This window comes from Dicentrarchus labrax, unplaced genomic scaffold, assembly GCF_905237075.1.
Source record: "Dicentrarchus labrax unplaced genomic scaffold, dlabrax2021, whole genome shotgun sequence".
Taxonomy (NCBI): domain Eukaryota; kingdom Metazoa; phylum Chordata; class Actinopteri; family Moronidae; genus Dicentrarchus; species Dicentrarchus labrax.
In genome coordinates, this window is record NW_026136703.1 from 1,293,675 (window position 1) to 1,321,485 (window position 27,811).

The 27,811-nt window shown below is 41.0% G+C and overlaps 2 long non-coding RNA genes across 2 annotated transcripts in view; one reads left to right on the forward strand and one right to left on the reverse strand.

Annotated features, from left to right (window-relative positions):
* The first annotated feature begins 11,877 nt into the window (after positions 1-11,877).
* Positions 11,878-27,811, forward strand: part of LOC127354490 (uncharacterized) — a 94,973-nt gene continuing 79,039 nt past the window's right edge. The window contains exon 1 of the long non-coding RNA XR_007881557.1: positions 11,878-12,302. This is a non-coding gene — a long non-coding RNA (uncharacterized LOC127354490). The remainder of the gene's footprint in view (positions 12,303-27,811) is intronic.
* The window catches only part of LOC127354525 (uncharacterized), a 69,046-nt gene continuing 53,947 nt past the window's right edge, over positions 12,713-27,811 (reverse strand). Inside the window, exon 3 of the long non-coding RNA XR_007881573.1 lies at positions 12,713-12,753. This is a non-coding gene — a long non-coding RNA (uncharacterized LOC127354525). The remainder of the gene's footprint in view (positions 12,754-27,811) is intronic.

Below are 27,811 nucleotides of genomic sequence, written 5' to 3' on the forward strand. Positions count from 1 at the left end.
CCTCTGGGGGCCTACATTAGGCCTCAGTGATATACAGTCAATACCTCTCATCCTTATTCCCCTCCTGTTTTTTTGGTAGGGCCAGGACTGCTGAGCTATGGCCACTGTGTCCACAGGGGCCAACGGGCAAGGCAGCAGTAATGAGCAGCACAGCCTCTTTTCTCTCCGCTCCAAATGACCCCGCTGAGGCTGAAAGAGGGGATGGGCGGGAGGAGGAAGACACCCCCAGGCAGAGTTATGCTTGTTGAACCACTCAATCACCTCACATTAACATCTTAAAACTCAGAGATGTCCTCCGGAGAGCTCGGCACAAATGCTGCTACTCAGCAATTAAAGGCATGCTTGTGGAGAGTTGACAAACTGCTGCTTCTTTTCTTTTTTTGTCTTGGACTCATACTCTCTGTCTGTTGTCCTAACTCCGCAGACAGTCACTCTTACACTCAAAAAAAATATTTTGATTAATTCAGTAAGTTTGATTCAACTTACTTAGGTTTGGGTCTGACTAATTTAATTGGGTTAGTCCAACTAGTTTTACAGTTGCCCAGTAGCCCAAGAGATTTAAGATTGCTTAATCCTATCTATATGTTCCATGATTTAATTAAGGAAATTCAAAGAAAATTTTGAATGTAAAAAGGTGATCTGGTGGGTGTGGAACATGCATATATATTTGTCTTTCTTCCCAAATCCCATGTGCTGAGCCAACACTGTACAACACAATGTATCTACTGTTAGCATTGTGTGTATCAAATCATCCTGATCTCTCTCTCCCCCCCCACTGGTCGAGACAGACGACCACCCACCTAGAGCCGAAGGATCTGTCCTAGGTTTCTGCCTTTTGACAGGCAGTTTTTCCTTGCCCTTGTCGCCAAGGTCTTGCTCATGGTGGTACTGTTGGGTCTCTGTAAATAATGTTTTAAAGAGTTCAGTCTAGAACTGCCCAAATTAAAAAGGTCCTGAGATAACTTCTATTATGAATTGGCGCTATACAAATAAAATTGAATTGAATTATTGTTGTCCACAAAAACTATTAAAAACACATCAATGAGCCACACTGTGTGACATGCCCTTTCATTACCATGAACACAAACACTAGTTTATCACATACACCGTCCTGCTACCCCAAATACTCACTAAAACCAAATGTGGATTAATCCACCATCGCAAATAGTCTCCAACAAAAGCACTATGTCCTTGGCATTGCCTGGACTAGAATCACCCAACAGGAAATTATATGCAGACATCAGAGAGGGGTCACGTTTTTAAGTCAGTAGATGGTAAGTTCTCATTATATTGGTTTATGGACATATTGTGCAAAAATAGATGTAATTTTTGGCATATTAGCACCGTCTACAATTTTGCACTTCATTAATTAAAACTGAATATATAGCAGATGAATATTGATAAGCTCTCTCACCTACATATGTCCATGTATTACTTTATACTGCAACAGTTCTGAAGTCCGAGAAGAATACTCTAAAACACAACTTCAGATCAGACTCAGCCCTCTGAGAGTACAGCCTGTACAAGATCAGACATTTGAAAATGATTATCTCAATGCTGAAAAATGTTCCAAGAGGATTCTCATACATCTCTCTCTACGGTTCTCTCTTTATAAGGTATAGTAAATGCCTTTTAATAGTCTTATCCACGTTGTAGCAGGAAAAGGTCAAGAGTAAAATTCTGCCTGACACCGGAGGTTTTTGTGGGGTAATTTAAAGACATGTCAAGAAAGACCTTTTGCCTGGTGAGCAGGGAACATTCCATATTTATGACGCCTCTGTTTGAAGGGTATTAGATGAATAGGTGAGAGGGTGCTCGCTGAGTTGTAAAAGAAAAAAGGTGGCTCAGGAAGGAGCTTGGGATCACAAAACTAGAGAGGATCCTGAATCACAGACTGAAGCAAGCTCAGTATGCAAGACGAGCTGAAGAGTGTGGATAAACCAGGCAGAGATCTATTATGCTCCTTTGATAAGAGCAAAAACCTCAGGGTTTCCCGCAGCACTTTGCAGCTAAGGCGGCCGCCTTAGCAACACACGCCTGCCGCCTTGACTACGTCGTCGAAAAAAAAAAAAAAAGTAGGCCGAGTGATATCCGCCGTGTTATTATATCCTGTTGTCTCCCTTTCATTCCAAACCGCGTTGCGTTTACATGTGGTTGTCATAGCTATACGTTTGATGATTGCATGTGATTTTCTCTCGCATTGTACACAGCCAAATGGACAGAAAAACGCAACCAAAAATGGCAGGCTTCTTTGTACGACAAAGCAGGCCTACCTCACCATCCGCACCGCCACCCCCCGCTTTAATGAGGGTATCCATTTTGTCTGCCAACAACTTCACTTGCTTCTGTTGCTTTGGAGCATATGAGGAAACAACACACAGGCCTGTTCTAATTTAGGCTTCTCATTATATTGAGATACTAAGTCAAAATAATGAGATAGTATCTAATTTTGAGAAAGTTTCTCTTTATTATTATAGTCAGTAGTTGCAAGAGTTTTCTCCTCCCTGGTTTCCCTTGTGTGTGTGTCTGTGTGTGTGTGTGTGTGTGTGTGTGTGTGTGTGTGTGTGTGTGTGTGTGTGGACTCCTCCCATTCTCCCTGATAATCTGCTCACCTGTCTGACTGCCCAAACCTGCCAGCAATCAACTCATCAGCCCTGCAGTATATAAACCCTGGTTCTTCATCCACTTTCTGCCAGATCGTTGTCTCTACAAGCCTGGTAATAATGTTCTTGGCCAGTTAGAGAACTTTCCCCCAGTACATGCTGTGAACTTTAACCTTCTTTTTTCCCGTGCCTCAGGATCATACACCTTCACCTCAGCTACCTTCCTTCCTATCTGCCATGCTGCCTCCACATTCAGTTCCACTCTGCCTGGATCTCAGCTATAATCCTCTCACCACTGCCAGCGGGGGCTTCACATTTCATTCCCTGGTTCTCAATAGCCTGTCTTTGGAAATCGTAACCGAGTTTGTATTCTCCTTGTGGGTTCCTCTGTTTAACATAACAGAACGATCTGGTGGAGAGTGGATGGAGAACCAGGGTTTATATATTGCAGGGCTGATGAGTTGATTACTGGCAGGTTTGGGCAGTCAGACAGGTGAGCAGGTAATCATGGAGAGTGGGAGGAGTCCAAACACACACAGAGACAGGAAAACCAGGGAGGAGAAAACGCTAGCAACTACCGACTATAACAATTATAATGACTTAAAGAATCTTTTTTTTTCGTCACTTTGGCGGAAATGGGCTTCCATAGGTATGATTCAAACAATATGAAAAACAACAAAAAAATCCCTGTCATAGTATCAGTCCTTTTAAGGCCAGGACACACCAACCCGACGGCCGACCGTCGGCAGAAAAGCAGTCAGACTGATCAGTCGGCTCCCGTCTCCCCGAGTCGGTCAAAAAAGTGCCTCCGAACACACCAAACCGGCGGCGACTGGAGCGTACGTTCTGCGCGTGCGCGAGGCGTAATACGTCCCCATAACAGCAGGCGGCGCTAATCTGTGTTGTTGCCCCAAAAAAATTAGAACCTGAATTGACAGATCACTCTAGACCTAGTAAACACAGAGCACGCTGTTGTCAGTCATTGTTTTCATCAGAGAGTGTTGATAGTAGTCAAGGAGGATCGTTATTCTCATTACTCGCTGAACGGAAAATACGATGGCTAATAATAACAAGATTGGCGTTGGCGTAGTATGTTTACCATCGTCACTTCCGGTTTTCTCGTGCACTCACTGATTCTCTAGTCAAGGGCTAGCACTCCATCAATAAGATTGGTCATTGAGGCCGACGGCCACTGGCCGGTTCTACGTGTCAAATCGCCCAAAATGAACGCCGACTGACGACGGCGCGGGACACACCAAACCGTCTCGAGTCCCCGACCTCGCCCGACTGTCCGACGACGTCCGATAATCGTGTTGGTCTGTCCGGGCCTTTACAGACACTAAATAACTCCTCAAATTGGGGATGAACCCTGCTGTTGGCTGCTGTCTCAATGTCAGTAGACACTTCATTTGAATGTCATTTAGATGCAGCAGCTCCTCCACTCCCCCCTAAACCCTCCCATTTGAAACAGTCAAATTACATACTTGTGGTTGTGATTCATTCTAATTTAATGTGATTAGTCATGCCGTTGCAGATTCCCAGCTCATGTTGAGGTGTCTCACAGCCAGACTGTGATGGACATGTCATCTGCGCTGTAATAAACCGTCACATCTTTTTAAAACAGCCTCCATCCCATTTTCTGCACCAGCAAAATTGATGGAAAGGCATTTGACAGTGAGCTTTCTCAGAGTTTGTAGGCTCATTGTTGCTGAAATGTCAGTGGAGCACGCTTGCTTTTGATTCAGATACAATTTCCCTGTCATGTGGTAGGGCCTAATTTTTCTTTCTGGATATGTTTTTTTTTTTTTTTTTCTTTTTCTCGGGGGGCACTTTTTACTAGAGCAAAACGTAGTGTGACAGCACATTATCGGAGTACACCAGAGGGTCAGAGGCAGCTTTAACTCTTTTAACAGATGATCCCCGCAGTGGATGGCCAAAAAACGGTTGATGGTTTGATTCAAAAATGTTGTCCTCAATACTTTAACATCATATAGTTCACTTCTGAGGAACAAAGTAATTTGTTAGCACAGCTCAGCTTATAAATGCTCAAACATCATGTATAGAAGACCACTCTGGGGACCTGTAGTTACCATCATCAGGACTACAGAACGAAAAGACTAAACCCGGTTAGCAGTGGAGGTTTATTACAACTTAGTTTTTATTTTTGTACCCATGGCCATTCGTTCTGCTGTAATAACGTCTAGCCAGAGCCAGTTACGTGACTCAATGTGTGAATATTTGTTTTACAGTTGTACTCCAATAACCTTAGTCAGATCCTTGGTCGACTTTCTCCTTTCCTGTACTTAGATATGCTACGTGCTAGGCTAATGTAGAACAGACAACCACCTTCTGAAGATGGTTAATAGATAACAGCGACAAATATATGGTGTTAGTGTTGGCAAAATGTTATAGTTAACTAGCTAACTGATGATTGATATACATTAGCTAGCTAGTTAGCTACAATTTTGATAACATGAGCTTTCAGAATTACCTATGATTCATGTAGCTAATTAGCTAGTGTCCTGCACACATTAGCTAATTTAAGATGTGACAATGCGAGGGATGAACAAGTAGCTACACCATTATCTGTTCAACCAACCAACCAACCAAATTATTCAATCCGTATTTGAAAAGAAGAGGGGGGTGGTGCCTAAACCGTAAGTGGGAGGGGCTAGCTGGAAGTTGATATGGTTTGATCAGAAGTTGCTATATTTACATATTTACAAGAATGAACATTTTAAAATAAAATTTGGGTAAGAGTATGTTGGGTATTTGAGTACGTTTATTCACATTCATATTCTACTTGTTTGATACTAGTACTTGTAAAAACTTAATTATCTGTACCAGATATTAATTTCAGCCAGGTATTCAATCAACCCATTAACTCACCAGGAAATAAAATGTTCACAGTCTAAGCATCTCTCGGCAAGGTCTAGGCTGCTCAATCAACTCTTGTTTTACTCTTGTCTTTGAGAGTATTCGGTACTAGCCTATATCTTTTTTTTAATCAATTTGTTGCTGTTTTCGCAAGCAGATGCACTTTGACCGATGCTTGCTTTTTGGAGGAGACACTGCTTGGACCCAACAAGGAATTGTGGATTTGAAACTTTTAACCGACAAAATTAGGAAACATGAATGCAGCACAAGCCACACTGGAAATAGTGTAAAGCTGTCATTGCTGGGTAAAGTGAACATCGCCTGTCAGCTTGATGAGGGCCACCGCACCGCTGTACAGAGACACAATGAGCTGGTAAAGAAAAACAGGCATTCACTATCACGGATTGTGGACTGTACACAATTTTGTGGGGGACATGAGCTTGCCCTGCGGGGGTTCGATGAATCTCCCACTTCATTCCAGCGGGGCGTGTTTCTGGACCTCGTCGACCAGTTCTCTTTTTTAGACAGTCAATTAGTTGATCACCTGTCAAACACACAGGTTGCCAAGTACACGTCTAAGACCAGCCAAAATAAGTTGCTTGACTGTATGTTAGCTATTTATGGACAAAAACTGGTGGATGAAATATTGCAGGCATCTTTTGTGGCTGTGCAAGCTGACGAGACAACAGATGTGGCCTGTGTAAGCCAGTGTGATTGTACTCAGGTACATCACTGAAGCCTCCATGGTGGTGGAAAGAGTCCTCACTTTCTCCCCGTTAGTGGACAGGACTGCAGCGGGACTCGAAAAACTCGCAGCCATATAAGTTGGGGAACAAACTGATCGACAGACATACGATGGGGCAGCTGTAATGAGCAGCGCATCATCCGGCCTACAGGCCAGGTGAAAGGAAGTGTTCCCTCACGCGCACTTTGTGCACTGCTATGCCCTCCAGTTAAACCTCATTATGCGGCAGGCCTGCACATCTCAAACACCTGACAGAATATTTTTTGCCAAAATCTCAGCTTTGCAATGTTTTTCCCTCAAGAGAACTGCAGTCCTGGATGAAGTGTGTGTCAGGAGGATCCCAGCGTCAGGACAAACAAGGTGGTACTTTAAAAGCTGCACCGTCCACACTGTGTTTAAACATCAGGACACTTTGAAACAGTGTTTTGAAAAAATATGGGATGATCAGTCTTGGGACAGCGTGTCAATCCAACAAGCCCACTGCCTGTCCGCACTTCCGGACCGTTAATTTTCATTTCTTTATATCTTTTTCCCACTCTGCCCTCATGCATGTAGATATTCTCTACAGAATTCTTCAGAAACAGACCACAGATTCTATTGAAAATAAGAGAATAGGAGATTTTTTTTATTTTTTTTATAGACTAAGTGATAAGTTAAATGAAAGAATTGGAAACTTGGAAAAATGTCTCAAGATTAAAAAAAAACAATGTATAGATTTCTAATGCCATCTTGTTTGTAATCAGTACAATCAACTTTAGAAATGTAAAAAATATGTAATCAGACAGATTAGCAGGATTACATATTTAAAATACATTGTAAAATAAAGAATGATATACTATAATGCACACATGAAACTATAGCTATTCTTACAGCTGCCAGTTCATAATAATCAAAAATGCTTTAACTGGGTGGAAATTTCACGATTATTATGATTTCCATTTTCTTTTCTAAGGTTACATTAGAGTCAAGTCATCTTGATATTTATTTTATTTTGTCTTTTAATCAATCCAAGTTACGTCACTGTAATATTGTGATACTTGGATTAGGTTTCTACATTTTTCAACAGGTAATTGTAATTGATTACACTAACCCTCCCAACCCTTCTTACAAACAGAAGAAGACGGTAAAAAGTAAGACATTGAAAGCTAAGGACTGTGTCGGAACAAAAAGGGCAGACACATATTCCATGGTGGGATGAAGCTGCCTTACTGCTGTAAAGGTTTATATATTAAAATAATAGTGACAGATGCTTTTACACATTGCATTGAGTGTTTGGACTGTTATGTGTTCATGAAATGTATATACTGTAAGTATGTTTTCCTATTATAAAGATACTATAAAGGTAAAGATGTCGGTTCTTGACAGCAAACCTCACTCTGTTTTCATTTAAAATTTCATACTGGCCAATTCCATTGGTAAAGTCAAACTTTTCACTGGAATGAAACAATGCCTGATTTCCTCACTAACAAACACACACACACACACACACACACACACACACACACACACACACACACACACACACACACACACACATTCACACACACTTCAATCTTCTGTGGGTTTATAGGTTGCCTTTTAAATCTGCCCTCTGTGGTCTGGAGTATGTGCAGGGCTTCAAATAAATGGACTGCCTCTCTCGGAAACAATGAGTGTTTCTTCGGCTCTGACAAAGATCAATCTTGGCCGCGAGCGAGGGAAGCGCAGTCTGTCTGCCAGCCGGGTGCACTGCTGCTGAGGCCTCTTATATAGACAAACAAATCGAGCAAGCAGTCACGCAAAGTTTTTCTGCAATGAGCATTTTTCTTTTTCCATTGTTTTTATTTTTAAGGATGATTCCGGTAATATACAACTTTTGTTTACTTAGTGAATGCAGATCTCCACACTGAATTTATAATCTTATTATTGCTGATAGAAATAATTCACATGTCAGTTTCACCGCCACATAAAGTTGTTTAATCGGGATCAACTGTTGGCTTGTTTAAAATCCATCTGAACATCTGACAAAGTGTGTTTCTACTTCACTGTTGCAAATTGTTTCCAGATCCCTCTCTGTCCCAGGTCCCTCCAGGAAGTTTCAATCGCAGAAGATGCAACAAAAATGACAGCTAAAGATGCAGTGCTGTTGGGCGCCCGGTTAGCTCAGTGGGTAGAGCTGGTGACCTATGTACCGAGGCTGAGTCCTTGCTGCAGCAGCCCAGGGTTCAAATCTGACCTGCGGCCCTTTGCTGTGTAGCGGTTGCACTACTATTTAATAAGAAAGGTAATTAATCATTGGTGATTAATAATACTCGTAAATGGGGCACCACCTCCATTGTTTAGTTACTGGAATAATCCGGAGGAAATTATTCTACAAACCTAATCAAATCAATTTTAAATCAATGTATTCAATTTCAAAATCTATATTCAATCTCATATTCTAAAGTAGTGATTTCTTTTACATGATTCATCGATTTCCCCACATCAAGTCAACCTACACAGACAAGGACATATGGTTATATATGTTTATTAACTAAATTAATGAAGAGTTAATAGCATGAAATGACAATTCAAACAAACAATAACAAGTAACAGAATATGTGGACAGTAAATTAATTATTAATATTGGGTGATTCAGGAGCGATGGTGGATTTTGTGATACGGGAGTAACTTTTAAAACTACGAGGCCCTAATCTAAAATTCTTCTGAGCTTAAACTATGGTAATGAAAGCTCACAGACAGACACCAACTCTTGGGAAGTGTGTGGGACCCCGGCAGTGTATGTGGGTTTCAGCCTACTTTTTGTAGAGATGGAGGGACTTCAGGATCTTTCTCCTCCGGCTGGTACTGCTCGGCTGCTGTTCAGAATCACAGGTCCAAGAACGTGTCGTCACCGATACCCATTAGCTCTCCAGTCCAAGGCCCAGCGCGGCTTGGCGCTTTGAGTGCGTTGGAGGCAGATAGTCTGGAGAATAATGTCTTTGTCCGGCTGAAACATTTATACGTCTCCTTGAGCGGTCAACCACTGCGATGTCCTTCTGGCTTATGATAAATGTATTAAGAAAACGTCCTCAGAGTGGTTGGTCTTCGGCTTTGATTATGAACTTATTCAACTTCTTGTCTAAAATAACTGTAGGATGAAACGCTGGCCTGGCGAATCCTCTGTAGTCAGTAAATCAAAGAATTAAATTAAATTCACTTTCTGTAAATAAGGCGACAATACTTGACAATATATATAAACTAAAAAAACGTATAAAAGAATTAACTTTGTTCGTGGTCTTGAGCCTTCAAAATAAAAGTACTAAAAAGTACTTCAGCACCACAAACTATTACGTGAGGAAAATTCAACACGTGTCTCAAACGAAGTAAAGTACGGAAATTAAAAGTAGAACGAGAGTAAATAACGAATGGATCCAAAGCAAATTTAAGAAGAGAGTTTTGGAAGTGTAAAAGTAAGAAGAGAGTAAGAAGAGTGAGTGACCGGAATCTATATTATATTATATATATATATATATATATATATGTGTGTGTTTTAGTCTGGAGGCGTATCTGGAAAGGCTAATCGCGTCACTTCCTCTAGCGATATTTTTATATTTGTAACTTTATTAACTTACTTCTACCGTGTTTTAAAGTTTCGAAATCATAATTCACCATTCACAGAACCCACCATGACTTAATACATAGTTTACATGTTTTAACATAACATAACTGAAATTACTTGATGTAAAAATAAAAGCAGAACTAGTTACAATGTCACAAACATGCATATGAAGCAACACTAATGGATTGTACATATTTCGTATAGTGTTAGCTTAATTCTTGTTATAAAATTATGTGTCAGGCATTTACCATTTGGAATAATACACAATTATAAAACAAAGTCCATTTTGAAGATACTGTACGCTATACCAGAATGTTACCAAAAGGTGGCACTGTGGTTCCATCAAACATTCAGACATTTCACACATGATTTTGTAACTTAGTCCAACCTGGGAATGTGAACATCAGAAAGGCATTACATTTGCGACCTTCTCATGCTGGATGGCAATCTGTTGATTTTGAGAAGATGAAATTTTACAATAATACTCCAACAGAACTAAATCTATATCAATGCCGGTGCTGTTACCACTATGGATTGGAATGTCCTCCAGCAAATGGACCTCTCATAAATTACCTTGAAGGAACCTCTCTCTGGAGGTGGTACAATTTAGATCAAAGGAGATGCAAACACATTCCATGTCCATTCCATAGGGATTAAAAACCAAAAAAGGCATTTAAATTATCACACATCTCTTGTAAGAAAACAACGGTTTCCAGAACCTAAGTGTGAAGTGTCGTTCTGATCTATGGAGGAGTCAGTGTTCTGTTGAAGAGGATAAAACAAATTGACACCTAGAGATACCATCTGTGAATCTGAAAAGAACCAGGCTCTCTGTGCAGGAGACTGTCAGCGCCACAGTCTCACCTCCCCTCCTGGGTCAAAAAGTCAGAGAGAGAGACCTTTCTGAACTGGGAAAGAATCAAAATAATATGATGTGTGTGGAATTAAGAAACCAAAAAGAAAAGTCTCTTGTGATGATAATAGACAACGACAAGGTCCTACAGCTGCCTGTCATCCCCTCTCTCTCTGCCCCCCTTTCCTGGCTGTCTTCAGCTGTCCTATCAAATAAAGGCAATAAAAGCCTAAAAAAATAAAAAAATGCAATGCTGTTCCCTATGGAAGCCCATTTCTGCCAGGAGAAAAAAAAAGACAGATAAAACCTAGCCTTGATAATAAAAATATCCTCAAAGTTCAAAGTAAGTCGAAATTATGAGATAGAAAGTCATAATTATGAGATAAGTCGAAATTATGATAGAAAGTCATAATTATGAGATAAAAAGTCATAATTATGAGATAAAAAAGTCATAATTATGAGATAAAAAAGTCGAAATTATGAGCTAAGAAGTGCGCATGCGCCTCAATGGCAGTTGGCAATATATTCACATATTCACACTTTCCGCATCAATAACTCATAATCGGGACATTTTTAAAACACAGCGGATGCCTCTTTCCAACTGTAGTAAAGCTCATAACGAGCTACAACCTCATTTTCATCAAAACAAGCCGTCCTATGCGCTATAATCTCCCTTAATCAGGTCCCTTTAGGTCCCAACCCCCAACTGCTGGTTTATATGACATTTGACTTCACTCCAGGAAGAGTAATTAGGTTGTAGCCAAGGTAAAGACTAATGGGGATTCATCCATCCATTATTGTCCACATACCAGTCACGTGGCAGCAAGTCAAGCACTGAACTCCAGATGTCCCTCTCCCCCACAATGCCTTCTAGCTCATCCTTGGGGATCCCGAGGCGTTCCCAGGCCAGATGAGATATATTATCACTCCAGCGAGTTCTTGGTCTACCCCGGGGATTCAAATAAATTACAAAAAATGTTCCCTCTCTCCATGTTTTGCTTTCTCCTCTTACATCTCTCTTCCTCAGTCTCTCTTTCTTTTTCAACTTTACACTCAGCTCTTCTCGCTGTCTTGCATTCAAATAGGTTTCCCAAAAACCTTAGAAACTAATATTACAAAAATTAGACACATCCTATCACAGACAGATGCAGAAAAACTAATCCATGCATTTGTTACTTCAAGGCTGGATTACTGCAACTCTTTATTATCAAGTTGCCTCAATAAGTCCATTAAAACGCTCCAATTAATTCAGAACGCTGCAGCACGAGTACTGACAGGAACTAGAAAAAGAGATCACATCTCTCCTGTACTAGCTACTCTGCACTGGCTCCCTGTAAAATGTAGAATTGAATTTAAAATCCTCCTCCTCACCTATAAAGCTCTTCATGGTCAGGCCCCTTCATATCTTAAAGAGCTCATAGTACCCTATTACCCCTCTAGAACACTACGTTCTCTGAATGCTGGGCTACTTGTGGTTCCTATAGTCTCTAAAAGTAGAACAGGAGCCAGAGCCTTCAGTTACCAAGCTCCTCTCCTGTGGAACCAGCTTCCAGTTGTGGTTCGGGAGGCAGACACCCTCTCCACATTCAAGAGTAGGCTTATGACATTCCTCTTTGATAAAGCTTATAGTTAGGGCTGGATCAGGTGAGTCCTGAACCATCCCTTAGTTATGCTGCTATAGGCCTAGGCTATCGGGGGATTTCCCATGGTGCCCTGAGCTCCTCTCTTCCTCTCTCTTTCTGCACTCATTCATGTCCCATTAATGCATGTTACTAACTTCACTTCTTCCCCAGAGTTCTTGTGCTTTCTCGTCTCGCAGGTTCTTATCGATCCTGGTGGAGCCTCCTGCCATGGTCCTGCTAGATTGCCATTGCCAATACTGTTGTTGCTGTGCACCTGTCTGTCTGTCTGTGTGTCTCTCTCTCTCTCTCTCTCTCTCTCTCTCTCTCTTTCTTTCTTTCTTTCTTTCTTTCTTTCTTTCTTTCTTTCTTTCTTTCTTTCTTTCTTTCTTTCTTTCTTTCTTTCTTTCTCTCTCTCTCTCTCTCTCTCTGTCTCTCTCTTTCACCCCAACTGGTCGAGGCAGACGACCACCCACCTAGAGCCGAAGGATCTGTCCTAGGTTTCTGCCTTTTAACAGGCAGTTTCTCCTTGTCCTTGTCGCCAAGTGCTTGCTCATGGTGGTACTGTTGGGTCTCTGTAAATAATGTTTTAAAGAGTTCGGTCTAGACCTACTCTATTTGAAAAGTGTCCTGAGATAACTTCTGTTATGAATTGGCGCTATACAAATAAAATTGAATTGAATTGAATTGACTGCTCTAATCTGTTAACATGGGCGCCAAAACAAAAATCAGACGTTCCGCCACGCAGAAGCGGGTGGTGTAAACAAGCTGTCAGAGAGGGGTCTTGCCGTAGTGTGGGCTTTTTGGAGCATACTTGTACAGGGCCATTTGAGAAACACAACCCTGAAACATATAATCTAAATTTGATTATAAAATAAGTTTCCTTATGTTGGGCAAGCAATTTGTGGACTGTGAAAACTAGATGTTTTTATCTTGCAAAAAATACTCTGACCACTTGTAAAATGTTCTCTTACCTAAGAGAAGAGCAAAATAAGAAAACACTGGTGAATCCCAAATCAATGGGTACTAACAAAATAAAAACAAATTGTGAATAAGCTCAAAAATAAGAAAACATTTCTGCCAATAGATCCTCCCAAATCTTACACACTGGACCTTTATCAGACACATTTTATTGTATTGTATTGACTTGTCTTCTAGATAACGGAAGGAAAAAGTTACCATTAGTTCTCATGATCATTTTCATCTATGAAATGCTGAGATGATAAGCAGCCCAGCAGCAGCTGGCCCTCTCACATCACTGTTGGATAACCAAAGGCTTTTCTAATGGCATTTTCAGACCTGTCAGTCCAAAACTGAATTTTTCACAACAGCCCTGATTTCCAGTGACTTACAGTATGTCGTGTGTGGAAGGGCTTCTTGGTAACTTTGCAGTAAGCCCACTCTGGAAAACTGGGGCAATCTAATTTCAGGTCTCCCACAAGACACAGGCACTGAGCAAGGCAGGGATACCAATGAGGGAGAACGGTTCAAACAACACAGGGACTGGAAATGCAACAGTGCAGTGTTTCCAACTGTTTTCAGTGTCTGCTCATTTGGCACTATCTGCTGGGATACAACCGCTTCTTAATTGTGGTCACATTTGTCAGCAAAGTTTATCCTCAGCCGGCAGGAGATAGAGATTTTTCAAGTTGATCAGCAGTGAGTGCAGCAAACGTAAAACAAAGACAAGTGTCCTTACTGCAGCTGCTGCAATACAGGTGTTTAAGTGAAATACGTGAACTGCTGCTGCTCTAAGCTACAATTAGTTGAGACACTGGAGCATTTGTAATTTTCCTGCATACATATGTCATTTTTGAGTAATGTTTTGTATAATGTTAGATCTCGCGATTCCAATTTATAAAACTGTTTCTTCTCATTTTCAGCCTTTGGTCTGAACTGGGCTTTAAGCTACATAAACTGAAAACAGGCTGTTTCTCAAAGCTCATGAAATAAAAAAAAAATTGTTGTATATAAACAGAATTTCTAGGAGACAGGGCTGGAAGTTTTTAGAGAAACGTGGTTTTCACAGGACAGCAAGGCTACAAACATATGATGATCTTACAGAATAATGATGCATTGCAGTAGATCAGTAGTCACAAACTCAAACTGGTTTAGGGCCACTGCTAATATTTTCATCTCATAGGAGGGCCACTTCAACATTAAAGTACTACAAGAAAGAGCATATCAGCCATAACATTATGAGCACCTAGGCACCCTAGTGGTTAGAAGGTTCTGCAGCCCCATACCAACAAACTGCTCTGCACTGTGTGTTCTGACACCTTTCTATCAGAACCAGCATTAACTGTTTCAGCAGTTTGAGCTACAGTAGCTCATCTGTTGGATCGGACCACACAGGCCAGCCTTCGCTCTCCACGTGCATCAATGAGCCTTGGCCACCGGTTCAACGCTTTCCCATCCTTGTAGCACTTTTGATAGGTACTGATAATAAATAATTAGAAACGTATAATCTACTCTCGCATCTTTAATAATCAGTCAGCAGCCACATTTTGTAGCTATTTTTCTAGTCTGGCCAATTCTCCTCTTCACTTTTTCAATATTATTAATTAATTAATGATTTGTGTAAATCAGCCCTTGATTTTTTCACTCCATATACACTGAACAAAATTATAAACGCAACACTTTTGTTTTTGCCCCATTCATCATGAGCTGAACTCAAAGATCTAAGACTTTCTCTATGTACACAACAGGCCTATTTCTCTCAAATGTTGTTCACAAATCTGTCAAAATCTGTGTTAGTGAGCACTTCTCCTTTCCCGAGATAATCCATCCACCTCACAGGTGTGGCATATCAAGATGCTGATCAGAAAGCATGGGTATTGCACAGGTGTGCCTTAGGCTGGCCACAATAAAAGGCCACTTGAAAATGTGCAGTTTCACTTTCACTGTATTGGGGTGGGGGGGGACCAGAAAACAGTCAGTATCTGGTGTGACCACCATTTGCCTCACGCAGTGCAACACATCTCCTTCGCATAGAGTTTATCAGGTTGTTGATTGTGGCCTGTGGAATGTTGGTCCACTCTTGACCTGGAACATGCTGTCGTATACGCCAATCCAGAGCATCCCAAACATGCTCAATGGGTGATATGTCTGAGTATGCTGGCCATGCAAGAACTGGGATGTTTTCAGCTTCCAGGAATTGTGTACAGATCCTTGCAACATTCAAGATTCAAAAGGTTTATTATCATATGTACAGTATAAATACAAGGCTAGTACTGTTTAAGAGTCTGATGACCTGGGTGTAGAAACTGTTAGAGTCTTTTTGTCCTTGCTTTCACACTCCTGTAGTGCCTCCCTGACGGCAGGAGTGTGAAGAGACTGTGTTGTGGGTGTGTATTGTCCTTTATGATGTTGTGGGCCCTCCTGATGACCCTGGTTGTGTAGATGTCCTGTAGTGATGGGAAGGCTGCTCCAGAGATGAATTGTGCAGTTTTTATTACACCCTGGAGAGCCTTCCTGTCCTGAGCAGTGCAGCTGCCATGCCACACGGTGACTGAGCTGGTGATGATGCTCTCGACTGTACATCTATAGAAGTTGCTGAGGATCTTGGTTGCCATGCCGAATTTCCTCAGCCTTCTTAGGAAGTATAGTCTCTGCTGGGCTTTCTTCAGGAGCCGGTGGGTGTGGTGAGACCAGGTGAGGTCCTCGCTGATGTGGCTTCCGAGGAATTTAAAGGTTTTCATGCTCTATACCTCTGTCTCACCGATGTACAGTGGGGTGTGCTGTTCCCTCCTCCCCCTTTTAGGATCAATAATCATCTCCTTTGTCTTGGTTGTGTTCAAGGAGATATTATTTTCCTGACACTAGGCCACCAGTCCTGCCACCTCTCTTCTGTATGCCGTCTCCTCCCCACCACTGATCAGTCCCATGACCGTAGTGTCATCTGCAAACTTTATTGTGCAGGTGTTGGTCTGGGAGTGTAGAGCAACGGACTTAGCCCCCAACATGGGGCCGTGCATTATCATGCTGCAACATGAGGTAATGGTCGTGGATGAATGGCACAACAATGGGCCTCAGGATCTCGTCACGGTATCTCTGTGCATTCAAAATGCCATCAATAAAACCTGTGTTCGTTGTCCATAACACATGCCTGCCCATACCATAACCCCACCGCCGCCATGGGCCACTCTATCCACAACGTTGACATCAGCAAACCGCTCACCCACACAACGCCATCTGCCATCTGCCCTGTACAGTGAAAACCGGGATTTATCCATGAAGAGAACACCTCTCCAAAGTGCCAGACGCCATCGAATGTGAGCATTTGCCTACTCAAGTCGGTTACGATGATGAACTGCAGTCAGGTCGAGACCCCGATGAGGACAATGAGCATGCAGATGAGCTTCCCTGAGACGGTTCCTGACAGTTTGTGCAGAAATTCTTTGGTTATGCAAATCGATTGTTGCAGCAGCTGTCCGGGTGGCTGGTTTCAGACGATCTTGGAGGTGAAGATTCTGGATGTGGAGGTCCTGGGCTGGTGGAGACGGCTTATGGTAGAGAAATGAACATTCAATTCACGGACATCAGCTCTGGTGGACATTCCTGCAGTCAGCATGCCAATTGCACGCTCCCTCAAAACTTGCGACATCTGTGGCATTGTGCTGTGTGATGGAACTGCACATTTTCGAGGGGCCTTTTATTGTGGCCAGCCTATGGCACACCTGTGCAATACCCATGCTGCCTGATCAGCATCTTGATATGCCACACCTGTGAGGTGGATGGATTATCTCTGCAATAACAAAAGTGTTGCATTTATAATTTTGTTCAGTGTACATCCAGGGCTGTCCCAGTTATTAATAAAACCCCTTGGAATCACAACAACATTAGACAACAAAGAAGGGAATAAAGGGAAGGCTGAGTGAAATTGGAAAAAGCACAAACTTGAAGTCCACCGCCTCTACATGAGGGAACTACTGTTTAATTTGAACCAGATTATTAAAGATTCGCGAGGTGCCTGCTTTTCTGATCTGATTGCTAGCAATAAACATAACCCAAGGTTTTTGTTTACTACTATCAACCAGCTTGTAACTCCATCTCCTCCTGCTATTCAAGCCTCCTGTCCTGCTGACTGTGAAAAATTCCTGTCTTTTTTCATTGGCAAGATCGATGGTCTAAGATCTTAATTCACTGTTCTGCCCCGTGCAACATTCAGTCGTCACATTTTACCATCTGATTTTGCTCCTATCTCTCTACAGATCCTTTTAAAAACTGTCGATCACATGCGTCACTCCTCCAGTCCCTGTGACACAGTTCCTACAACATTTTTAAAAACCATACTCCCTCTTAGATCCTAGCCTGCTTTCTATCATCAATTCCTCTCTCTCATCAGGGTCTGTACCTGATCTTTTTAAAATTGTTGAAGTTCAGCCACTTCGGGCGACTGTGGTGCAGAGGCAGAGCGGGTCATCCCCTAATCGGAAGGCTGTTGGTTTGATCCCCAGCTCCTCCTGCCACATGTGAGCAAGATACTGAACGCCAAATTGCTCCTGATGCTATGCATTGTGTCTATGAATGTGTTTGTTTCTGTTCGATGGGCTTTGCTGTGTGAATGTGTGTGAAAGGGCGAGTGTGGCATGTAGTGTAAAAGCGCTTTGAGTGGTCGGAAGACTAGAAAGGCGCTATACAAGTACAGGTCCATTTACCATTCTTAAAAAAACATCTCTCAATCCAGACCAGTTAGAAATCTCCAAACTTTCTTGAAGCTGATAGAGGGTCATAGAATCTTTAACAAATTCCAAACTGGTTTTCGCCAAAAGCATAGCACCAAGACAGCATTACTGAGAGTGTCTAATGACATCTTTATGCTGACAAAGGTGAAAGCTCCATCCTTATTCTTCTCAATCTGACTGCAGCCTTTGATACCATCGATCACACCATTTTATTGGATAGATTACAGAACTTGGTTGACATTTCTGGTAATTCCTATTTGACTAATAGACTCTTTAATGTCTGCGTTATTAATCACGTTTCCTCTTCCGCTCCCCTGCTATGTGGTGTCCCTCAGGGGTCAGTTCTTGGTCCAGTTCTGTCTGAAAAATTAATTCACAGCTTCATTCTTTCCCGTCTAGAGTGCTGTAACTCCCTCTACACGTGCCTTAGTCAAGCTTTGTTAAATCGTTTACAGTTAGTACAAAATGCAGCCGCCAGACTTTTAACCAGAACCAACTGTCGGTCCCACATTACTCCTGTTCTGGCATCCCTTCATTGGCTTCCTGTGAAATTCAGAATCAACTATAAGATCTTACTGATTACATATAAGGCACTTCATGACCTTCCCCCCAGTTACATTTCAGATCTCCTTGTTCTTGCTCCTCAAATCTCTGCCTTTTATCCATTCCCCGCTCTAACTACAAAACTAAAGGTGACCGTGCCTTTGCTGTTTTAGCCCCAACATTGTGGAATAGTCTTCTCCAATCACTCAGATTCACTGAATCTGTGGACTGTTTTAAGCGGCTGTTCAAAACCCACCTCTACAGGCAAGCCTTTTTTTAGGTCTCCTTGTTGGTTTTCTCATCTGTTGTCTCTCTTTTAATTTATCCTTCCCACTTGTTTTATCTTCCTTATGTTTGTATTTACATGCTCTCTATGTATGTTGGATTGGGTATGGTTATACCCTTATGTTTATTTGTTGTTTGTAAAGCACTTTGGAGCTCTGTGTCAAAAAGGTGCTATATAAATAAAGCTTTACTTACTTACTTACTGACCCCTGCAGACCGGGAACACCCCACAAGAGCTGCAGTTTTGGAGATGTTCTGACCCAGTTATCTAGTTGTCCATCACAATTTGGCCCTTGTCAAAGTTGCTCAAATCCTCACACTGCCCATTTTTCCTGCTTCTAACACATCAACTTTGAGGACAAAATGTTCACTTGCTGCCTAATATATCCCAGCCACGGACGGGAGCCATGATAATCAGATAATCAGTGTTATTCACTTCACCAGTCAGTTCTCAGAATGTTATGGCTGACCTTGTTATATAATCTTTGTTGTTTGGAGCAAAATATGAAGGGGTAGTTTAAATTGATGTTAAACAACCAGAGAAAACTATATATTTTTGACATCATGTAGCACTTTTATAGTACCAGTGGGGTGAAAGGGACAAGGTGGCTGCCCCATGGGTCCCATAGTTTGAGCTCTTTCCTAAAATCAGGACCTATGCAGATGGCCCACCTGGCAGGTGTCTGTTGTGGTTTAATTTTTCCATCTCGATGCACCTCAAACAATGTCTATCTGACATAAACTTTTAGCTATCTGACTCTAGTGAGAGACCACAAACTCCCACTGAAGGTACCCAGAATGGTGACACAGACTCACATAAATCAATTCAATTCAATTCAATTCAATTTTATTTGTATAGCGCCAATTCATAACAGAAGTTATCTCAGGACACTTTTCAAATAGAGCAGGTCTAGACCGAACTCTTTAACATTAATTACAGAGACCCAACAGTACCACCATGAGCAAGCACTTGGCGACAAGGGCAAGGAAAAACTGCCTGTTAAAAGGCAGAAACCTAGGACAGATCCTCCGGCTCTAGGTGGGTGGTCGTCTGTCTCGACCAGTTGGGGTGAGAGAGAGAGAGAGAGAGAGAGAGAGAGAGAGAGAGAGAGCGACAGACAGACAGACAGGTGCACAGCAACAACAGTATTGGTAATGGCAGTCAAGCAGGACCATGGCAGGAGGCTCCACCAGGATCCATGAGAACCTGCGAGACGAGAAAGCACAAGAACTCCGGGGAAGAAGTGAAGTTAGTAACATGCATTAATGGGACATGAATGAGTGCAGAAAGAGAGAGGAAGAGAGTAGCTCAGTGCACCATGGGAAATCCCCCGATAGTCTAGGCCTATAGCAGCATAACTAAGGGATGGTTCAGGACTCACCTGATCCAGCCCTAACTATAAGCTTTATCAAAGAGGAATGTCTTAAGCCTACTCTTGAATGTGGTGAGGGTGTCTGCCTCCCGAACCACAACTGGAAGCTGGTTCCACAGGAGAGGAGCTTGGTCACTGAAGGCTCTGGCTCCTGTTCTACTTTTAGAGACTATAGGAACCACAAGTAGCCCAGCATTCAGAGAACGTAGTGTTCTAGTGGGGTAATAGGGTACTATGAGCTCTTTAAGATATGAAGGGGCCTGACCATGAAGAGCTTTATAGGTGAGGAGGAGTATTTTAAATTCAAAGAGAATTGACCGTTTCACTCCACGTGTAAGATTTATTTGCATCAACACAGGATACAAGCAAACCAAGTTGTCTCGAGAATCAACTAACTACAACAAAGAAAATCACTCTATTATATGCGTCTTTCCCAAGGGTCTCTATTGGTGACATCTAATGTCTGATAAGCAGTAGTCATAACACATCTGATGCCCTACTCTCCAAGAGACAGCCTTGGTCTTGGAATGTGCTTAGCTCATGGCACAATGAATAACACTCTCCTAACTAGGGTGAGGCAACCAGAGTGTGAATGCATGAGGATGAACATACACGAACATAAAATATTATACTGTAAATAACACAACATAATATAGTTTGCTTCATGTTCACATAACCTTATCCCTGAATGTATTTTCCCACTACATGTCTCAGCCAGTGCCTATTATTTACACATATGGGCTTTATATATACTAACATTGATGCTGCAAAGCTGGTGGAGGGTCAGCCAATCAGCCAGTGTGTCCAGACTGCAAAGAGCGATCAAGCTGACATGTCTACAGTGAAACACAGAGAAAGAACAGATATAGCAGCCTACTTGGTAAGTTGGTGTATTTTACCACTATAAGCACACTGACACGTTTACAGCACTGTTGATAGGCTTATGTACTTTCACCCTTTTCTGTCTCTGTCTTTTCCTGATAGAAGAGAACATAAAGGACACACCAACAGCCAAGGCAGTGAGGTCTTTCAGTGTCTTCAATCATGACTCTTGGCCATAGTAAATTGGAGATCCTGGACCATGGTGTACTGGAGGAGGAGAAGTTGTCCTGGCATGTATGTTATGATTTTTGCAGATTTACCCTGACAGACTCAAGAGTAGATGGATATAAAATGGATATATAGTAAGGGACACAGGGAATGGAGGTGGAATGAGCAGGGAAGTAACTGGCAAAGGCAGAGGGCGGTGAGCAATGGCTGGAGAGAGTGGATGCCTGACATTATGTTGATAAACACCTTGTGTTCCTTCTCATTTTATTCCATCTCATGCCAGGAGTGGGTGCAACAAAGAATAGGCAAAGGAGGATTTTTAAGTGATAACAATGACAATATGCATGCCATTCAATCATGAAAGCTATCTTTGACTGAGGGAAGGCATGATGACAAAGAGCCATACTGCTGAGACTGTGCAGTAGGCTTTGTTGTTTTTATTATATAAACAAGACATGATGAGTAGCCATGTTTCCATCAACATATTTTAATGCAGTATTGCATTAAAAATGTTTCATGGAAATGGCAAAATAAAAAAAAAAACATTTGCATTTTTGGAAAATGTATGCTCTTAATTGGAGATGTAACTGACGTAGAGAACATTTAACTGACATGTAGGCCTACTGTTTTACCACCAAAGCAGTTTGAGGGCTAGTTCGGAGCCAGAATCCAGCACTGCAAAAACACTTTGCTAGTCTAGAACCAATAACCACTTACAACAGGGACTGGGGGTGACTTGTGGCCAGTCGGCGATGTGTTAGCACAAAGGAGAAACATAAATGGCTCATTCTAAGGTAACACAAATACAACCGTTCTTATTTTCAGGGGATTTTACAAATATGAAAAAAAAAAGTTATGCATATTAGTGGATAGTTGATGGAAAGAAGCATTAATTTGTATTTTCTTTTGCTGTGTTACTTGAAATTCTCTGAAGATTTCCCTTATATTTGAATGGAAACACGGTTATTATCATTTGGGGAACAATGTCAATATTTTATGAATCTTTTTATTGGAGAATCAAGGATGTTACATTTTACAGGAAGTGAAACAGTTCTCCAGTTTAATTTTATCTTAAACAAATATATACACCCCCCCCCACATACAAAGAAACGAAAACATTGCTTAGTAATACCCCCCCCCCCAACACAGTTGTCCCACCCTTCCATATTTTGACAGTATTCTGGGAAAACAGCCTTTTTTTTCCATTTTGTTTGTTACACAGTTCTTCAGAACAGTTTAAGGATCTATACACTGAGAACAAGCACACAACTGCATGCCCACATTTCGCCACCAGTTGGTTAACAAGGCTTTAAACTCACAGTCTCACAATTGTCAGTCAGGCTACTCATTTCCCACCATATTAAGGTAGTTGACCATTGATTTGAATAAACATACATAAAAAAAAAATAAAAAAGGGAACAGAGAGAAAAAGAAGTAGAATATAAAATAAAAAGGTGTCTCATACTTCAGGCAATACTTTAAGATTCTCAAAATGTGTCACAAACGGTTGCCAATTTCTGGACTGACCCTTTCAATGTGAATTTAACTTTTTCTAGTTTAAGAAAAAATAAAACATCCCTTAACCATGCGGCCACCGCTGCTGGATTAGCGGATGACCAAACCAATAAGAGTCTTCGATGGGCAAGAAGTGACGTAAAAGCAATAATGTCCGATTGGTTTCGGGTTAAAGTTAAACTCTCCTTTGAAATACCAAATATTGCAATCAACGGACAGGGCTTAATTTGAATTTTTATGACTTCGGATAAAGTTTGAAAAACAGATGACCAATATTGATTTAGACGGGGACACAACCAAAACGTGAGCGTTAAATCAGCTGGGGAGGGGGAGCATCTATTACAACTCCCGTCCATTCCTGGATATATATTTGCTAACCTAGCCCTACTGAAATGAGCCCTATGCACTACTTTAAACTGAATGAGCCCCAAGCGTGCACAGGATGAGGATGAGTTAATCCTCTGTAGTGCATCCTCCCAGTGTCTGTCCGACAACTCAACCATCAACTCGCCTTCCCACCCATTCTTGATTTTTGAAAGGTCATGGTTTTCCAGAGACATTAGTTGAGAATATAACTGTGATATCAGTCCCTTTTTTGGACAGAGGAGGGTCATTTCTTCCCATGCTGCCTCAGTAGGGAGGACCGGGAAAGAAGGGAACAGTGCTTTGACACAGTGGCGTATTTGGAGATATCTAAAAAAATTACTGCGTGAAAGATCATATTTCTGGCATATATTATCAAAACTCTTGAACCCTTCTTTACAGTACAAGCTTTTAAAACAGGAAAGCTGCTTCCTGTCCCACTGAGTAAATGTTAAGTCGAGAGAGGAGGCTGGAAATAAATGATTCTTACAAATAGGGCATGTCAATATTTTATTACATTGTTCTTAGTTCAGAAATTGCTTCTTTATACATTTTTATTTATTTTATTCAGGTAGCATTAATGAATTCTTAGTTGAAAAAATGATCCACCCTTTTAAGGTTGTTTACTAGAAATACATTTATTCTATTTAGCCAGTCCTATTTTATAAACATGAACACACTATGATCAAATGAATAATAAGGCAAGAAAGTACTTGTCTAATTTCCAATGATTAATGGAGCTGCCTGAAGTTGAGAATGAGGAGAAGAGCAGTCCAGAGGAAACACTCTGATGTACTTACACTTCATTATTGTCAAAGCGTGTCTTCTTGGCTGTCAGACAAAATTACACTGAAGAGCTTCAAATGACGAAAGGGGGCTTGCAGAGATTAACAGCACTTTAAAGTTTGAACATCATGCACACTTGAAGATGTGAATCACCAAAACAAACCTAAACAAATAGCAGAAATATAGGTGAAAAGGGTTAAGACTCCAGCATTCCGGAAACCCCACTGACCAAAAGCAATGCAGTTCTTCCACCCTTATCAGACACAATGGATGTGGCATTTCAGAAAATATTGAGATATAGAACCTATAGCTGGACTTTCACTTGTCTGATCTGTCAGCTTGTCAAATGTGATAAAGAAGAGAAAAAAGGGTGTACAAAGTGGTTTCATTTCCTCTGGGGCTTCTCTGCAAATGCTCGGTAATGTTATGAGACACTATGAAACACTCCAGCAGTTCCAAATCTGCCAACGCGATGTAAATTGTACAGGTTTGGCTAACCATAAAATTCCTTAAGACATAAAATACCAGGGATGGGTGCAGAAGGAAGACCTTAGGTGTCCCCCCCCTTTCGACTAAGTGAAAGTTTAATTAAAAGATATGATCTCTATTCCGAGCCCACTCCTGCTGCTAAGTCAGGAGGTTATCTTTGGTGCTACTCAGAGACCGCTGCAATGACTGCCGGTTGCAGCTCAATGTGGAGACCATTATGTCTGTTCAGTGAGTCCATACAGCCATTAGTGACACTAACCAGTGGAAATCATTTCTGCTTCAGCACTTTGAGTGTGATATGTTTAAATGTCACTAAAATAGACCAGAGAAGGACAACATCTCTGTTAGAATTTTGCGTAGTTGTCAAATTTCTATGGTCAAACAAAATAAATTATGTTCATACACAACTACATTGCATGTATAATTTCTGCCACTCGGGTTTATATTAAAACAATAACAAAAGATGAAGTAACTAGGGACCATTCAGAGCATATACATAGTTGACTGTTGCGTCTTACTATCAGGTTGTCAAATACTAACGCTGGAATTGGAAGTTCAAGCGTCTAACCCAAAGAATCTTTCTATCTTTCTCGACTCTGATTGGTTGTTTTCGTTCAGGCTGAGTGGATTCTTGCAAATGCCATTAGGAGCACTAGGATCATCTCTAGGTGATTTTTTCACAGATTATCTGTCTCATGGGTAACACTTTATAATGAGTACACACTATTAAGCATTAGTTAAGCATGAATAAATACTGAATTCATCATTTATAGCGCATGAATAAACATTAGTATGTAGTTTATAAACAGTTAAAAATGTTTTATTCATCATTGATAAGCACATTAGTTATGGATTAGTAAATACTGAATTCATCATTTATAAAGCATGATTCTGCTGTAAATAGTCATTACTATGTGGTTTATAATCACAGTTATAAATGTTTTACTCTTCATTGTACTGTACATTTCTGCATGCACTTGCACATCCACTATTCAGACATGTATTAATGATTAGTGACTGTGTTAGCAGATGTTCTATAAAACCCACAACAAATTCATTTTCTAATGATGGCCTATAAACAGTGATTAATGCAGGAATTCACAGTTACAAAGCACTTACTACTCATTAATTAAGTATTTTACGCGAGCTTATCTAAAGTGAGCACTATCTATGGTTTATTAAGGATTTACAAATGAGATATAAAGGCTGACAATGCCTCGAGATCTTGTGATCTTATCTGTTTGGGACGTGTACGTTGAGCTCCCACTCTCAGCACGTCATCAACGTGATGACGTGCTGAGAGCGGGATGTTACGTCATATTTGCGTTAACTCTCGAAGTTTCTGACAGTGCAGCCAAGGGGGCATGGAGAAGCACATTGGAGTCTGCGGCCGTCAGCGGCACTAGGGAGAGTATGTGTCTTTGTTTGGTAGCACACATTATGGTTGAAAGATAACGTTAGCTTGTCACTTGACACTAACGACTAACGTTACTAACGTTACCGACCCGCCCGCGGTGGCTAAGCCGACCCGCCGCTGCTAGGCACTCACCTCGCCCGGCTAGACGAGACTAGACTAGGTCGGCTTAGCCACCGCGGGCGGGTCGGTAACGTTAGTAAAGTCAGTAACGTTAGTGACGTTAGTCGGGGAGCGAGGGCAAACACCTGCAGCTGCTGACAAGCTAACGTTATCTTTCAACCATAATGTGTGCTACCAAACAAAGACACATACTCACCACTAGAGCCGCTGACGGCCGCCGACCCAATGTGCTCCCATGCCCCCTTGGCTGCACTGTCAGAAACTTCTGAGAGTTAACGTAAATATGACGTAACATCCCGCTCTCAGCACGTCATCACGTTGATGACGTGCTGGCGGGAGCTCAACGTACACGTCCCAAACAGTAAGATCACAACAATAGCATGTCTTCATAAACCACCCTTGTTCGTCTTCATACAATATGTTGGGAAGTTGCAGTAAATATCAATACAATATGTTCTATATCCCTTTGTGTTGTGTCTCTCCTTCGTCTGTTAAGATAACTGAACATTTTGTGAGTCTCGAGGCATTGTCAGCCTTTATATCTCATTTGTAAATCCTTAATAAGCCATAGATAGTGCTCACTTTAGATAAGCTCGTGCAAAATACTTAATTAACGAGTAGTAAGTGCTTTGTAACTGTGAATTCCTGCATTAATCACTGTTTATAGGCCATCATTAGAAAATGAATTTGTTGTGGGTTTTATAGAAGATCTGCTAACACAGTCACTAATCATTAATACATGTCTGAATAGTGGATGTGCAAGTGCATGCAGAAATGTACAGTACAATGAAGAGTAAAACATTTATAACTGTGATTATAAACCACATAGTAATGACTATTTACAGCAGAATCATGCTTTATAAATGATGAATTCAGTATTTACTAATCCATAACTAATGTGCTTATCAATGATGAATAAAACATTTTTAACTGTGTTTATAAACTACATACTAATGTGTATTCATGCGTTATAAATGATGAATTCAGTATTTATTCATGCTTAACTAATGCTTAATAGTGTGTACTCATTATAAAGTGTTACCGTCTCATGTACTACTGTCAGGATATAGTGAAAGTCTCAGAAAAATGACTTCTTTTAGATCCAGATGTCCGATGACTAAAATCCTTCATCCTGTTCAAATCTAGAGTTAAAAAGTACCAAGATCTAAACAGTGGATGGTAAAAATGTGGCTTCAAACTGGATAAAAAGTTAATGTATGACAGCCACAATGCCACAAACGCAGCATTACCTGAATAAAATGACACATTTCTCTTGTTGAAAACATTTGGGATAATATAAGTACACAAATCAACTATATATAGACCATAGCTCTGTTACATATTATAGCTTTAAGTAAATTACATGGGGAAAATCAACTACTTCCAGGAACATCAGTGAATGTGTTTGAGACAAGAGTGAAGTAATATTGAAGAGCATCACATTTCAATGTAAGTCAGGGGTATGGAGACATTCTGGTTTCCTTGTACATTATTAAAATTATTTAATGAAAGACTGAAAATTTGCTAGGCATGTACAACTGCGTAAACTATACCATGGCTTTTTGGAGGGGCTCACTTTTTTATGATATTGCACTGCTACACTTTGATGGTGAAGGCAATAATAGCATGCATGCCTATATCTTTAATGAAGTGAATTAGATCATACATCAATAATTTCCTAATTTTACACATGATCAATGTATGGCAAAACTTATGTCTTATTAAGAGAAGCCAAGCTCCCCTGCAGTTCGCACCGTGACCTTCAACACAAATACAATATTTATTTTTATATTAGTTATATTAAACATGCAAATCTTTGAGTGAATCAGAGTTGACATGGTTGCCAGTAATCATTTCCCGTGGAATTCTCATCCTGGGTGAGATCATTAGGGCACAATTTCTTAAA